We start from the raw sequence: 13,138 nt of genomic DNA, 5'->3' as shown, positions 1-13,138 counted from the left end.
AGAAGTCGAGGAAGGGAAGGGAAGAGTCAGAGATGGACCATGTGAAGGTGAGGGAAGGGTGGAAATTGGAGGCAAAGTGAATAAAATCGTAACTGCTGGGCGGCAGCATCCGGGAGCGGGTCCGAAAGCTGCTGAGCAGCGAGCCCGCCGGCAACCCACTTCCTTTAATAAAATCGCGGCCAAAGTGTGGCCAATCCAATATCGCCCATTTTACACAATCACAAAAAGTTAAAATTATTGTTTGAATAAAGTTTCACTGCTGATGTGCATATATTTTGTTACTGAGATTATATTAATCAAATACAATTCGAGTACTATAAGGTTTTTTTAAATAAACTCCTTCAAACTACATCTATAGCCTCGACATTAACTTAACCTGCCCAGGGAGACACGGATGTGATTGGGTCGGACACCTGATTTACACCCTGCTCAGCATAAAATCGGGCAGGGTGTGAATCAGGCATCCAACCCAAAGGCACCCATTCACACTGGACGCGTTAGGTTAAAATCAGGACTCTTGCTACTCTTAAGTGCCTTGTGAGCCTAGAAATGGCTATTTGCCATATTATTGTATGAATACTCAAGAAATTTTCATGACATTCCTCTGTTCATTGTTTTAACGGAGGTGTTAACACAGATATAATCTTACGCATGCACTGAACATCCGTACAGTAATATCACAAACAGTTATTTCGAGGCTGCGGAGTCTACATGACAGTTTTTACAAAGCTTTACTGAGTACTTCTGAAGGCTAATTGGGAGTTGTTTGGAAAGTTTTGGAAAACTCTGTGAAGGCTTATACCACACAATAGTTTGTTATCTGAAAGTGCCAGTGTAAGCGTTTGATGAACTTGGCAATGATATGCAGCTCCATAGATGTTAGATGATCCATGAAGGATGAGATCTCTGTGAAATCACTCAGCATGTACAAATAGTGATCTCTGACATGCTGCCAACATCTGGACAAGATGAAGCGTAATTACATTAAAAATGTGAGAACAAAACAAATTTCAACTGAAAGTTCAATTATGTCCCAGCTCTTCTGAAGCAGCAACATCCAGCTTCACTGGTTGTATTCCTAGAAACAATGAGAAATGTTGCAAAACCTACAGGCAATGAATGCAGTTCCTGTTTTCATTCAGAGCTAAAAGGGTAATCTTTTTTGCTAAAAGTAGCGAAGACAAGGATTTCAGTTCCTAAGTGTTGTAGTGCAATGAAAGTTTCGTAACATCAGTGTTCAGCTTCAAATTTCCAACCAGGAATTTTAACTTGGTTGACACTGCACACATAACTATCGCTTCCACTATATGTAACTGGTGGATGACCTCATTTGCAGCTGTGTGGCTATGTCCATCATCACCATATTTGTTTTTAATGTTTCAAATATGTGTTGGCTACAGTAAAGTGTAATGCTTTCAAAACAAGCATCTGTTTTGATGAAAAATATTGCTGCTTCAAAAGACTTACTGGTTTTATTTAAAATGGGCTTGTTTTAAAACATACCTTGGCATAACATTACAGTGTGCAAAGACAGGAAAATAACATTTTTTAACAGATAGTTAACTTTTATAGTTCTAGTTTATTTTAATCGTCATAATCACGCAACTTAAATTTAGTGCAATAAAGTATTGCAATCATCACGAAACACGGCAGCAAATAGATACAAAATGTATAGTGTCCAGTGAAGCAAGGATCAGAGTACAGAAATTCTGTTCCATGGTAGGACTTAGGTTGTCAATGTGTCATGTCTCCAAGCTCATTTTATCTGAGGAGGTTGCACCCCTTGACGAGGGAGAGAGTGCAGGAGATAGAAAATGATAGAGAAAGGTCAACTCAATAGTCTCGACTGGCTGGCCAGATTTGCATTGACTACAATTAGTAAAGTGCCTCATTGGAGGTGGTAGTGTAAAAGATGGGAGGACAACTATTAATATATTGTGCACATAACTCCATTAATTGTATACTTATAAGCAAATTTTTAATTGACCAAATTTCACCAACAGTAATTTCATTGGACACGTGTTCTATTGTGTATATAATAAAAGGCAATTTCATTTAAATGCATTGTCATCCTATACTTACTTTTGCAACTGCTATTCTATCATTTATTCCCCCCAAACAGACTTAATTTAACTCTTTTCCTCTGATGCTGATGCAAAGCAATTCCCAGTGGCTCAGAGGGTGGCTGATCCATGCAGGCCAGCAAGGTCCCAGGTCCAATCACAGCTCTGTGCTGAGTTAGCTGATCATAGCAGCAGGAGACTACCATTGGCCTCAGTGCCGCGGGATGAGGAAGGGAGAAATGACCTAAGGTCCTGCTCCTGATTACCATCCAGTGACACCTGCTAGAAATTTATGTGCGGACCCTGGTTGAGGACAGGGTCGGACTGGACCGTGATTGGAATAGCCTGTCAGCGCTTACCGAGAAGCCCCCCACATGAAGAATGGCACTTGGGTGAGGTGCCAGAAGATGGGAGGTGCTCATGGAAGGACTCAACATTTTCAGAAGAGCAGAGGAGGGCAAAAAAACTGAATGAGAAAATCAGTGAAAAAAAGGGACTTAAAATTAGGTGCCACTGAAGTATGGGTGGGAGAGGGTTAATACCTCACTAAACACTATCAAAGCACAGGCAGTGCAAGTATCACACTGTACTCATTAAACACTACAGGGCACTCCTATTAGTAGCAGTATCCTTCGAGATAAGGTGTGTACGATTGCATACTTTATTTATATCCCTCTTAAATCTGGATTTGTATTTACTTCTGTTTTAAAATCTCTTTAAGCTATCCCATTTAGCAATCAAGGCTAGTTTAGAAAAGCGCACAAGTAAAAACAGATGTTGGGAACATACAAGATAAATAACATTGAAAGCAACACCAAAATATAACATCATCTGGGGGGGTACATTTCAAGCTGATTAAAAGATAACACTGGAAGGATCTTAAAAGGCTGTGTCGAAGGCATTTTGCTTCAAAGGAAATAGAATCCCAAAACTGGGCAGCTTGGAATGGAAAAATACTTGGTAGAGCCTGTGAGAGAAATACAAGTTGCAATTTGCAAGGATCTCTTCTCCAAGTGTCATACCTGATAGAAGGAGACAATTCAAACAGTTTCTTTGTGAGCTGTTTAAACATTTAGAAATCTAAGGGCCAGCGTGGAAAGCTCTCCACCCTCTCAGCAGCATTAATCATAGAATAGAATCATACAGCCCAGAAGGAAGCCATTTGGCCCATCGTACCTGTGCCGGCTCTTTGGTAGAGCTATCCAATCAGTTCCACACTCCTGCTCTTTCCCCATAGCCCTGCAGAATCAGATTGGTTAGTCTCAACCCAGTTGACAGTGAGGTACTACACTGGCCTCAATTTGTCACAGAATTGTCCCCATGTCTCTGTATGGCTGTCACATGTTTTATTTACTGATGTGTGCAATTTTTATGTTTCTTTATTTTTATTGTCGCACTTTTTTTTCCCCTAAAGCTCAATACAGCATTTCGGTGCTCAGCTGTGAGATTCTGGAAACTCTCTGGACAAAGGAATTTTTTAAAAGACATAAAATAAAATCATAGAGGGAGCGATGTCTGCCACTTACCGAGAACTGCCTAGCCTCACGCTGAAGAAAGATTTGTTTCCACCAACCCCCCGCCACCACCACCAACCTTTTATAGGGCCCTTTCTCGGTTTCCCTGGGAACCCATTGGTTAAATCACATTTTTTATGTTGATTCTTATGTTCCAGCTCAGTCAAGTTCAGTACACAAGCAATTTTGGCCTAAATTGCCATCAGCAACATTGGCATAACAATGGCTGTAAATTTTGGCGTTACTTGCTGATTACGCCACTACAGGAAATTCCAGGCCTATCAGCACCACCTGAACATAATTCTGGTAGATTTATTGTAAAGCCTTATTAGTTGTATTAATATTTGATAACACCTACATACTGAAAGAGTGGAATAAATGCATTGGCACTCCTTTGTCATATTTGTAAAATCTGACACAAAGGGATAGACCAATTAGTTAGAAATGGCTGTGCCTGTTTCACTGATGTATTATTAAAATATAAGTTGGGAATGAGGTGCAAAATCACAGCCAGATATTTATAAGCATGTGCTCAGGTTAAGAGTGTGTTAATCGCAGCATTCTTAAAAGCTAAAGAGTTCACCAATTTAACAAAAAAAAACAATGCAGTGGAAATTATCTCAAAATGTTGTAATAACTTGGCTTATGCTAGCCAGATGGTGATCATCATTGCTGAGAGCTCTGGATGTAGAATCAGCTGAGGATATGATTAATAAAAGATGGCAGTATCAGCAGCAAACATTGTTTGGAAAAGCCTACAAGAAGAATAAAGTTAGTTAAATATTATAAAATATACGAAAGTGGAGCATAGGTAAATCCTTGGAGTAGCTAGTCTCAGTGTTACAGGGTCTATTTCATTACCCTTGAATGTGGCTATCTGAGGTTGTTCTGTTCAGCATGAGGAGCCTCACTGCGATGCTCTGCTGCTGAAATTATGGTTCTTCGAAATGGTCTGAAACGACTCTACAAACAACGTTTCAAATGCTTTTCTGTTTTATAATCTTGAAATAGAATGGGGGAAATTTAACCCCCAAAAATGAATGGGTCCATTCCATGGACGGATGGAAGGTTAAAGTATAAAAATGTGACTCCCAATCCCAACCCGCCTCCAACTCGCCCACTGCCGGGTTTAACGGAGGCGGGATGGGGGCAGGTAGCCAACACGCTCCCAGAAGGCAGGTTGGCACTTTAAAGATTATAATGAGGCTGAAAGCTTCGGATTTAACCTGGTTTAACGGTGGACGGCCGGAGATTCCGGGCCTCAGGATTCTCGGCAGCTGCAGCGAAGTGAGCTCAACCTCAGGGAGCAATCCGTGTGGGCCAGGAGGAGGAGGAGTGCTTATTCCCGGCCCCCCCAAGCTACCCCACCATCCGCCCCATACAAACACCATCCCCATGCTCCCCCCCAGCCCGGAATCAGAACTCCCCCCGGGGTCGGGGATCAGACCTCCCCTGCCCCCGGGTCAGTGATCAGCCTCCCCCTGGAATCGGAACTCCCTCCAACCCCCGGGGTCGGGGATCAGACCTCCCCTGCCCCCGGGTCAGTGATCAGCCTCCCCCAGAATCGGACCCCTGGGTTGGTGATAAGACCCCCCCTGGGGTCGGGGATTGGATCACCAGCCCCCAGGGGTCGGGGTTCGCACCCACCTGGTCCTGCGGCCTCCTGTCCAACGTTCCCCGCCCGACTGGATACCATCCTGTTAATCAGGTTGACTTCTGGGCGGGGAACCTGCCGGTGATGTCACAAGCACGCAAACCTCCACAACGTGTGAGGAAACATGGATTTCTACCGCCCCTCCCCCCTGCCCTGTGCCTGTGAGTAATATGCAAAGGTAAAAAAAGAACAACTGTGAATGCTGGAGATTTGACATTTTAAAAAATAGGAAATGCTGAAAATACACAGTAGTTGGATAAGCATCTGAAACAGAAAAGGTAGATAGATCTGGGATGAGTTTCGTTTACTTGAATATATAACCCCTGAATTTCAGAAAAGGTTGTCCCGATCTCCTGTGGTAAACAGCCCCCCAGACAATTCAGGGCAGTAAAGTCTGTGAATGCTAATAATTTAAACATTTGGAAATGGTTAAATCTAAAACTAAATTATTTGCAATTTAACCGTATAATGGCTTAGACAGTAACAGATTTATCCAGAAGCTGTTTTTTTTCTTTCTCAGGAGGCTGGATGATACCATGGGTTAAACGTTGTTTATTCACTTCTGGTTTCTTAGTTTAAATCCAGCCCACATGAATGGTGTCAGGGATAGCTCTTTACTGGTTGTAAAGGTCCTTTGTGAAGTGTATAAAGCTCTCAGCGGTTCATTATTAGTTGCCACTGATTGGCAAGCTCACTGAAAGTGATTATCACTTTCTATTGAAACAAGAGCAATGTCAAAAATAACAACAGAAAACGCTGGAAAAACTCAGCAGGCCAGGCAACATCCGTGGAGAGAGAAACAGAGTTAACGTTTCAGGTCGAATCCCTTCTTCAGAATTGAGAAAAAAAGCAGGAAATGAAACAGATTAAAAGGCCAGTTTGGGGGCTGGGAAATGGGGGAGGGGATGAAAGCGCAAAGGGGAAGGCCTGGGAGGTGAAGAGACATTAACAGAAATTCAAGACGAGACGAGGTGGTAATAGGACAGGTAAAGAGACAAAAGATGGCTCTAGATGAAGTGTGAAATGCACTGGCAGAATGAGAGACAGCTGCCATGTGGGAGAGAAAAAAAGGAAAAGGCACAAACCAAAGGTGTGGATAAAAAATATATAAAAATATAATAGGGGCCGAGGTTATGATCTGAAATTGTTGAACTCGATATTGAGTCCAGAAGGCTGTAAAGTGCCTAATTGGAAGATGAGGTGCTGTTCCTCGAGCTTACGCTGCCGTGGAACAATGCAAGAGGCCGCGGATGGTGAGGTCTGAGTGGGAATGGAGCGGTGAACTGAAATGACAGGTGACCGGAAGCTCGGGGTCACCCTTACGGACTGAACAGAGGTGTTCCGCAAAGCGGTCACCCAATCTACGTTTGGTCTCCCCAATGTAGAGGAGACCGCATCGTGAGCAGTGAATGCAGTATACTAAATTGCAAGAAGTACAAGTAAATCGCTGTTTCACCTGGAAGGGGTGTTTGGGGCCCTGGACACACTGGTGCAGAGAGGGTGCTTGTCTGAGTTTGGCTACATTGTTCTAGCAATGTGGAGGGAGATTTGCTCTGCTTTTAAGCCTTACTTGCCTCCATTGTTCTTGGTACTAACATTGAGTGTAAAAATGAAAAACAATTCTTTACCCTAACATTGGCAAGCACAGTATTCTCTAAATCGCAAAACAAATCCCTTCAAAATATAGAGAGTGTCCTTGGTTCTGCGCCTAGGCTCACTGGATCACCTGGGTCCAGCGAATATTGAAAATCCAAGCCATGATGATGATAACAACAACTTGCATTTATATAGAGCCTCTAACATAGAAAAGTGTCCCAAGGTGCTTCAGAGAGGCATAATCAGACAAAGAAGGAGATTATTTAGTGCCCTTAGATTTGTGAATACACCTTTAAGGTAAATATAGAGCTACTGTCTGAAATGTGGAAAATATATATTAATGGCAGTTTGCAGACATAACATTTCCAGACCTTGTGAGGCCATTAAACCTCATCCTGCATTGGAGAGGGGTCAGAGGGTTAGGGAGATGCCATTCACTATCTGGGCCAATTCTGGCTGCTATACTGTGAGATTTTTTGCCAATCACCACCACTATTCAATCCGCTGCCCTCCGTGCCTAATGTCAGTTAGAATAATATTCACACCACTCTCTGAGAAGTTCAGGAACTCATGTCTGGTTCTTTTTTAATCCATGGTTTCAAATTGTTGTATGCTGGTACCACTTTAAGAGCAATCCAGCTTTAAATGCATCGCTCCCTCACACCCCAACACAACCCCCCACCCCCTCCCTCCCACACCACCACACGCACACACATTTTCCAGGCCACCTGATGTAACTGGCCAATTGCTGGTGGGACGTGTGCCTTTGGCCGTCCCAGCAATATTTAAATTTGATGGGGTGCTCCTACCAGCTCCACTGCTGTACCAAAGACTGTTATCGGCCCCCACTCGGCCTTTTCCCAATCGCTTCCTCCTTCCTATCGATCGCTTCCCCCCTTCTCCCTGCACCTTCCCTAAGTGCCTGCCCTCCTCTCACGGTCTCCACCCTCCCTCCTGATCGCCACCCCACCTCTCCCCACTCCATCCCGATCACCTCCCCTTCTCTCCCGGTCTCCTCCCTCCCTCCTGATCGCCTCACCCCCTCTCCCCGCTCCCTCCTGATCGCCTCACCCCCTCTCCCCGCTCCCTCCTGATCGCCTCACCCCCTCTCCCCGCTCCCTCCTGATCGGCCCACCTCCTCTCCTCGCTCCCTCCAGCTCATCTCCCCCCTCTCCCCACTCCCACCCGATCACCTCACCCCCTCTCCCCACTCCCTCCTGATCACCTCCCCCCTCTCCCCGCTCCCTCCTAATCACCTCCCCTTCTCTCTCCGCTCACTCCTGATCACCTCCCCCCCTCTCTCCGCTCCCTCCTGATCACCTCCCCCCCTCTCCCCGCTCCCTCCTGATCACCTCCCCCCCTCTCCCCACTCCCACCCGATCTCCTCCCCCCCTCTCCCCGCTCCCTCCTGATCACCTCCTCCCCGCTCCCTCCTGATCACCTCCCCCCCTCTCCCCACTCCCACCCGATCACCTCCCCCCCTCTCCCCGCTCCCTCCTGATCACCTCACCCCCTCTCCCCGCTCACTCCTGATCACCTCCCCCCTCTCCCCGCTCCCCCCTGCTCACCTCCCCCCCTCTCCCCGCTCCCTCCTGATCACCTCCCCCCCTCCCCGCTCCCTCCTAATCACCTCCCCCCTCTCCCCGCTCCCCCCTGATCACCTCCCCCCTCTCCCCGCTCCCTCCTAATCACCTCCCCTTCTCTCTCCGCTCACTCCTGATCACCTCCCCCCCTCTCCCCACTCCCTCCTGATCACCTGCCCCCCTCTCCCCACTCCCACCCGATCACCTCCCCCCCTCTCCCCGCTCCCTCCTGATCACCTCCCCCCCTCTCCCCGCTCCCTCCTGATCACCTCCCCCCCTCTCCCCACTCCCACCCGATCACCTCCCCCCCTCTCCCCGTTCCCTCCTGATCACCTCACCCCCTCTCCCCGCTCACTCCTGATCACCTCCCCCCTCTCCCCGCTCCCCCCTGATCACCTCCCCCCCTCTCCCCGCTCCCTCCTGATCACCTCCCCCCCTCCCCGCTCCGTCCTAATCACCTCCCCCCTCTCCCCGCTCCCCCCTGATCACCTCCCCCCCTCTCCCCGCTCCCTCCTGATCACCTCCCCCCCTCTCCCTGCTCCCTCCTGATCACCTCCCCCCCTCTCACCGCTCCCTCCTGATCACCTCCCCCCCTCTCCCTGCTCCCTCCCGATCACCTCCCCCCCTCTCCCCGCTCCCTCCTGATCACCTCCCCCCCTCTCCCCGCTCCCTCCCGATCACCTCCCCGCTCTCCCTGCTCCCTCCTGATCACCTCCCCCCCTCTCCCCGCTCCCTCCTGATCACCTCCCCCCCTCTCCCTGCTCCCTCCTGATCACCTCCCCCCCTCTCCCCGCTCCCTCCTGATCACCTCACCCCCTCTTCCCGCTCCCTCCTGATCACCTCACCCCCTCTCCCTGCTCCCTCCCGATCACCTCCCCCCTCTCCCCGCTCCCTCCTGATCACCTCCCCCCCTCTCCCCGCTCCCTCCTGATCACCTCCCCCCCTCTCCCCGCTCCCTCCCGATCACCTCACCCCCTCTCCCCGCTCCCTCCTGATCACCTCCCCCCCTCTCCCCGCTCCCTCCTGATCACCTCCCCCCCTCTCCCCGCTCCCTCCTAATCACCTCCCCCCCTCCCCGCTCCCTCCTAATCACCTCCCCCCCTCTCCCCGCTCCCTCCCGATCACCTCCCCCCCTCTCCCCGCTCCCTCCTGATCACCTCCCCCCCTCTCCCTGCTCCCTCCCGATCACCTCCCCCCACTCCTCGCTCCCTCCTGATCACCTCCCCCCCTCCCCGCTCCCTCCTGATCAGCTCCCCCCCTCTCCCCGCTCCCTCCTGATCACCTCACCCCCTCTCCCCGCTCCCTCCCGATCACCTCACCCCCTCTCCCCGCTCCCTCCTGATCACCTCCCCCCTCTCCCCGCTCCCTCCTGATCACCTCCCCCCCTCTCCCCGCTCCCTCCTGATCACCTCCCCCCCTCTCCCCGCTCCCTCCTGATCACCTCCCCCCCTCTCCCCGCTCCCTCCTGATCACCTCCCCCCCTCTCCCCGCTCCCTCCTGATCACCTCACCCCCTCTCACCGCTCCCTCCTGATCACCTCCCCCCCCTCCCCGCTCCCTCCTGATCACCTCCCCCCCTCTCCCCGCTCCCTCCTGATCACCTCCCCCCCTCTCCCCGCTCCCTCCTGATCACCTCCCCCCCTCTCCCCGCTCCCTCCTGATCACCTCACCCCCTCTCACCGCTCCCTCCTGATCACCTCCCCCCCCTCCCCGCTCCCTCCTGATCACCTCCCCCCCCCTCCCCGCTCCCTCCTGATCACCTCACCCCCTCTCCCCGCTCCCTCCTGATCACCTCCCCCCCTCTCCCCGCTCCCTCCTGATCACCTCCCCCCTCTCCCTGCTCCCTCCTGATCACCTCCCCCCCCCTCCCCGCTCCCTCCTGATCACCTCCCCCCCCTCTCCCCGCTCCCTCCTGATCACCTCACCCCCCTCTCACCGCTCCCTCATGATCACCTCCCCCCCCTCCCCGCTCCCTCCTGATCACCTCACCCCCTCTCACCGCTCCCTCCCGATCACCTCCCCCCCTCTCCCCGCTCCCTCCTGATCACCTCCCCCCCTCTCCCCGCTCCCTCCTGATCACCTCACCCCTCTCACCGCTCCCTCATGATCACCTCCCCCCCTCTCCCCGCTCCCTCCCGATCACCTCCCCCCCTCTCCCCGCTCCCTCCTGATCACCTCCCCCCCTCTCCCCGCTCCCTCCTGATCACCTCCCCCCCTCTCACCGCTCCCTCCTGACCACCTCCCCCCTCTCCCCGCTCCCTCATGATCACCTCCCCCCCCTCCCCGCTCCCTCCTGATCACCTCACCCCCTCTCCCCGCTCCCTCCTAATCACCTCAATCCCTCTCCCCGCTCCCTCCTGATCACCTCCCCCCCCCCCGCTCCCTCCTGATCACCTCCCCCCCTCTCCCCGCTCCCTCCTGATCACCTCCCCCCCTCTCCCCGCTCCCTCATGATCACCTCTCCCCGCTCCCTCCTGATCACCTCCCCCCCTCTCCCCGCTCCCTCCTGATCACCTCCCCCCCTCTCCCCGCTCCCTCCTGATCGCCTCACCTCCTCTCCCTGCTCCTTCCTGATCACCTCAATCCCTCTCACCGCTCCCTCCCGATCACCTCCCCCAATGTCCCGTTCTTTCCCCCACCCCCTCCCTACCGATCGGTTCTCCCTCTCTCCTGGTCGTTCCCATCCTTCCCAGTTGTTTCCCCTTCAGATCCCAGTTCACACCGGCATTAACCAATTTCATAGAATTTGCAGAACAGAAATAGGCCATTCGGCTGGACTGACCTATGCCAGTGTTTGCTCTACTTCATCTCTCCCTGTCAGAATAACCTTCTATTCCTTTCTTCCTCATGTACGTCTTTATCTAGCTTCTCCTTAAATGCATTAATGCTATTCGCCTCAACCACTCCATGTGGTAACAAGCTCCACATTCTCGGATCATGACTTTGTACTATTTTATCCAGATTATATGGGATCTTGAGGTTAACTCTATAAGACAACAATTTCTCACCTGTGGTATCAGGTAGAGGTAAGAGGCTGGTGCTCATGTAAAATACATATAGTAGTTTCATTTTCTGTGTTTCTTCATCAATTATTAGCTCGCCGCCATTAGCACAGAAATCAGTGGTAAATCTGCGACACCTATGGTATGTTTGTTCTAAGTGTATAGGCCTCTGAATCCAGTCAATTGATCATAATGATTTGCCAACATAAGTAACTGCGCTTACATTGAACACCTGATTAATAAAGTAGTATCATAGAAAATGGCTTTGAATATTTTGTTTTTAATGCACAACTCTTGCATTCATTGTATATTTCAGCTGCTTCCTCTTAAGTGAACAAAGATTTTCCCAGACTGTACATGTCCCTATATTTACAACCAACGCATCACACAGAGGAAAGACAGATTAGGCCGAGTCAGACCTACTTAATCCTAGGTGAGTTAAAAAAAACAAGCAAATGCTGGAAATCTAACAGAAAATGCTGGAAATACACATTGGGTCTGCCACCATCTGAAAAAAAATAGACAGATTAATGTTTCAAGTAGAGATATTTTATCACAACTCAATTCTATCTTTTCTATTTCAGGTGATGACAGACTGGCTGTATATTTCCAACACTTTCTGTTTTTAATTTTAGAAAGTGTTGTTCACGGGCTTGCTTCTGTTACTGACTGTCTACAATGCTGACTGTGTGTATCTGGTCCAGTCACTGCGCAATTTGTTGTTATTTGAGGTTATTGGTCTTCGTTGCTTTGACGGTCTTGCTATTTACTGCCGCACGTTGAGCCCTTGCATTATTTGTGGTCACTTTGGCTGGCTGCCCTTCACTTCCTTCCTTGTAGTTGGATCTTTCCATTTCTTGAAGTGTCCAGCTCGGACACCAATATTTTCAAACAGAAAGTAGCATTATTTTACAAATATTACTGGCTGCCTATTGCTCTAGAATCAGCCCGATTGGCCTTCTAATTTGCGGAGATGAGCTTCAAATGGAATTCATAATCCAAAGCGATTTAAGTTGGACCATTTTGGCTCTATTTGAAAAGGTCTGCAATTGATCCAAAGTGAACCTCATCAGGTTTGAATTTGGAATTACTTCAAACATCAAAAATGATGGGGACACAGAAAGAGACATATCGCCTCCTGCTCATATGTGTCACGAGTTTCTGTATCCTGTGATGGTTGTAGCACTTGGTACAAAATTGGCTGGCATTTAATGCCTGGTGGTTAGTGTGCGGAGGTGAATCAAGTATAATAGTTAGTAACCTGGTGGTGGATAGAGTTAGTGGGCACCTAATGGCTGGTAGTCTAGTGGTGACTCGGGATCTGTTCTCTGCCAGTGCAGGGGCACTATGGGTAGTTGTCAGCGCCCCTGGTGTTCTAAAGGGGAATTTTAACTCCCTCCACCCAGCGGAAATGGGGCAGAATGGGAGTTAATATCGAGTGGCCCTATTTGCTGCTCCGTTCCCACCTCACAGCAGGTTTACCTCCACTGTCTTGACCGGCGACTGAGGCGGGAGCCTCATTAATATATGCTAATCTGGGTCCGATGGCGTCCATAGAACCCCGATGGCATTTTAACAGACCTGTCAGGGAAGAAGCGATGACCCTAAAAGAGGCTCCCGGGGAGATGCCGGTGGTGGTGGGGGGGGGGGGGAGGCGGGCGGGGGTTGCAATTCACACGTCCCAGTGGCTTCCCGCCTGGGGAGTTAAAATTCCTCCTCTAGTCTCC

General features: G+C 50.0%; 2 long non-coding RNA genes across 2 annotated transcripts in view; one reads left to right on the top strand and one right to left on the bottom strand.

The window, feature by feature from the left end:
• Positions 1-1,458: 1,458 nt before the first annotated feature.
• Positions 1,459-5,326, bottom strand: LOC147121129 (uncharacterized). The gene is made up of 2 exons (XR_015076961.1): positions 5,225-5,326; positions 1,459-4,332 (listed from the first exon to the last, which is right to left on the bottom strand). It is a non-coding gene; the product is annotated as an uncharacterized LOC147121129 (long non-coding RNA).
• Positions 5,322-13,138, top strand: part of LOC147121128 (uncharacterized) — a 28,267-nt gene continuing 20,450 nt past the window's right edge. The window contains exons 1-2 of the long non-coding RNA XR_015076960.1: positions 5,322-5,409; positions 11,728-11,844. This is a non-coding gene — a long non-coding RNA (uncharacterized LOC147121128). The remainder of the gene's footprint in view (positions 5,410-11,727; positions 11,845-13,138) is intronic.

This window comes from Somniosus microcephalus, chromosome 3 (genome assembly GCF_052327205.1).
Source record: "Somniosus microcephalus isolate GS21.2 chromosome 3, FLI_Smic_1.0, whole genome shotgun sequence".
Classification (NCBI taxonomy): Eukaryota; Metazoa; Chordata; class Chondrichthyes; order Squaliformes; family Somniosidae; genus Somniosus; species Somniosus microcephalus.
This window is presented reverse-complemented; position numbering and strand designations above follow the sequence as displayed.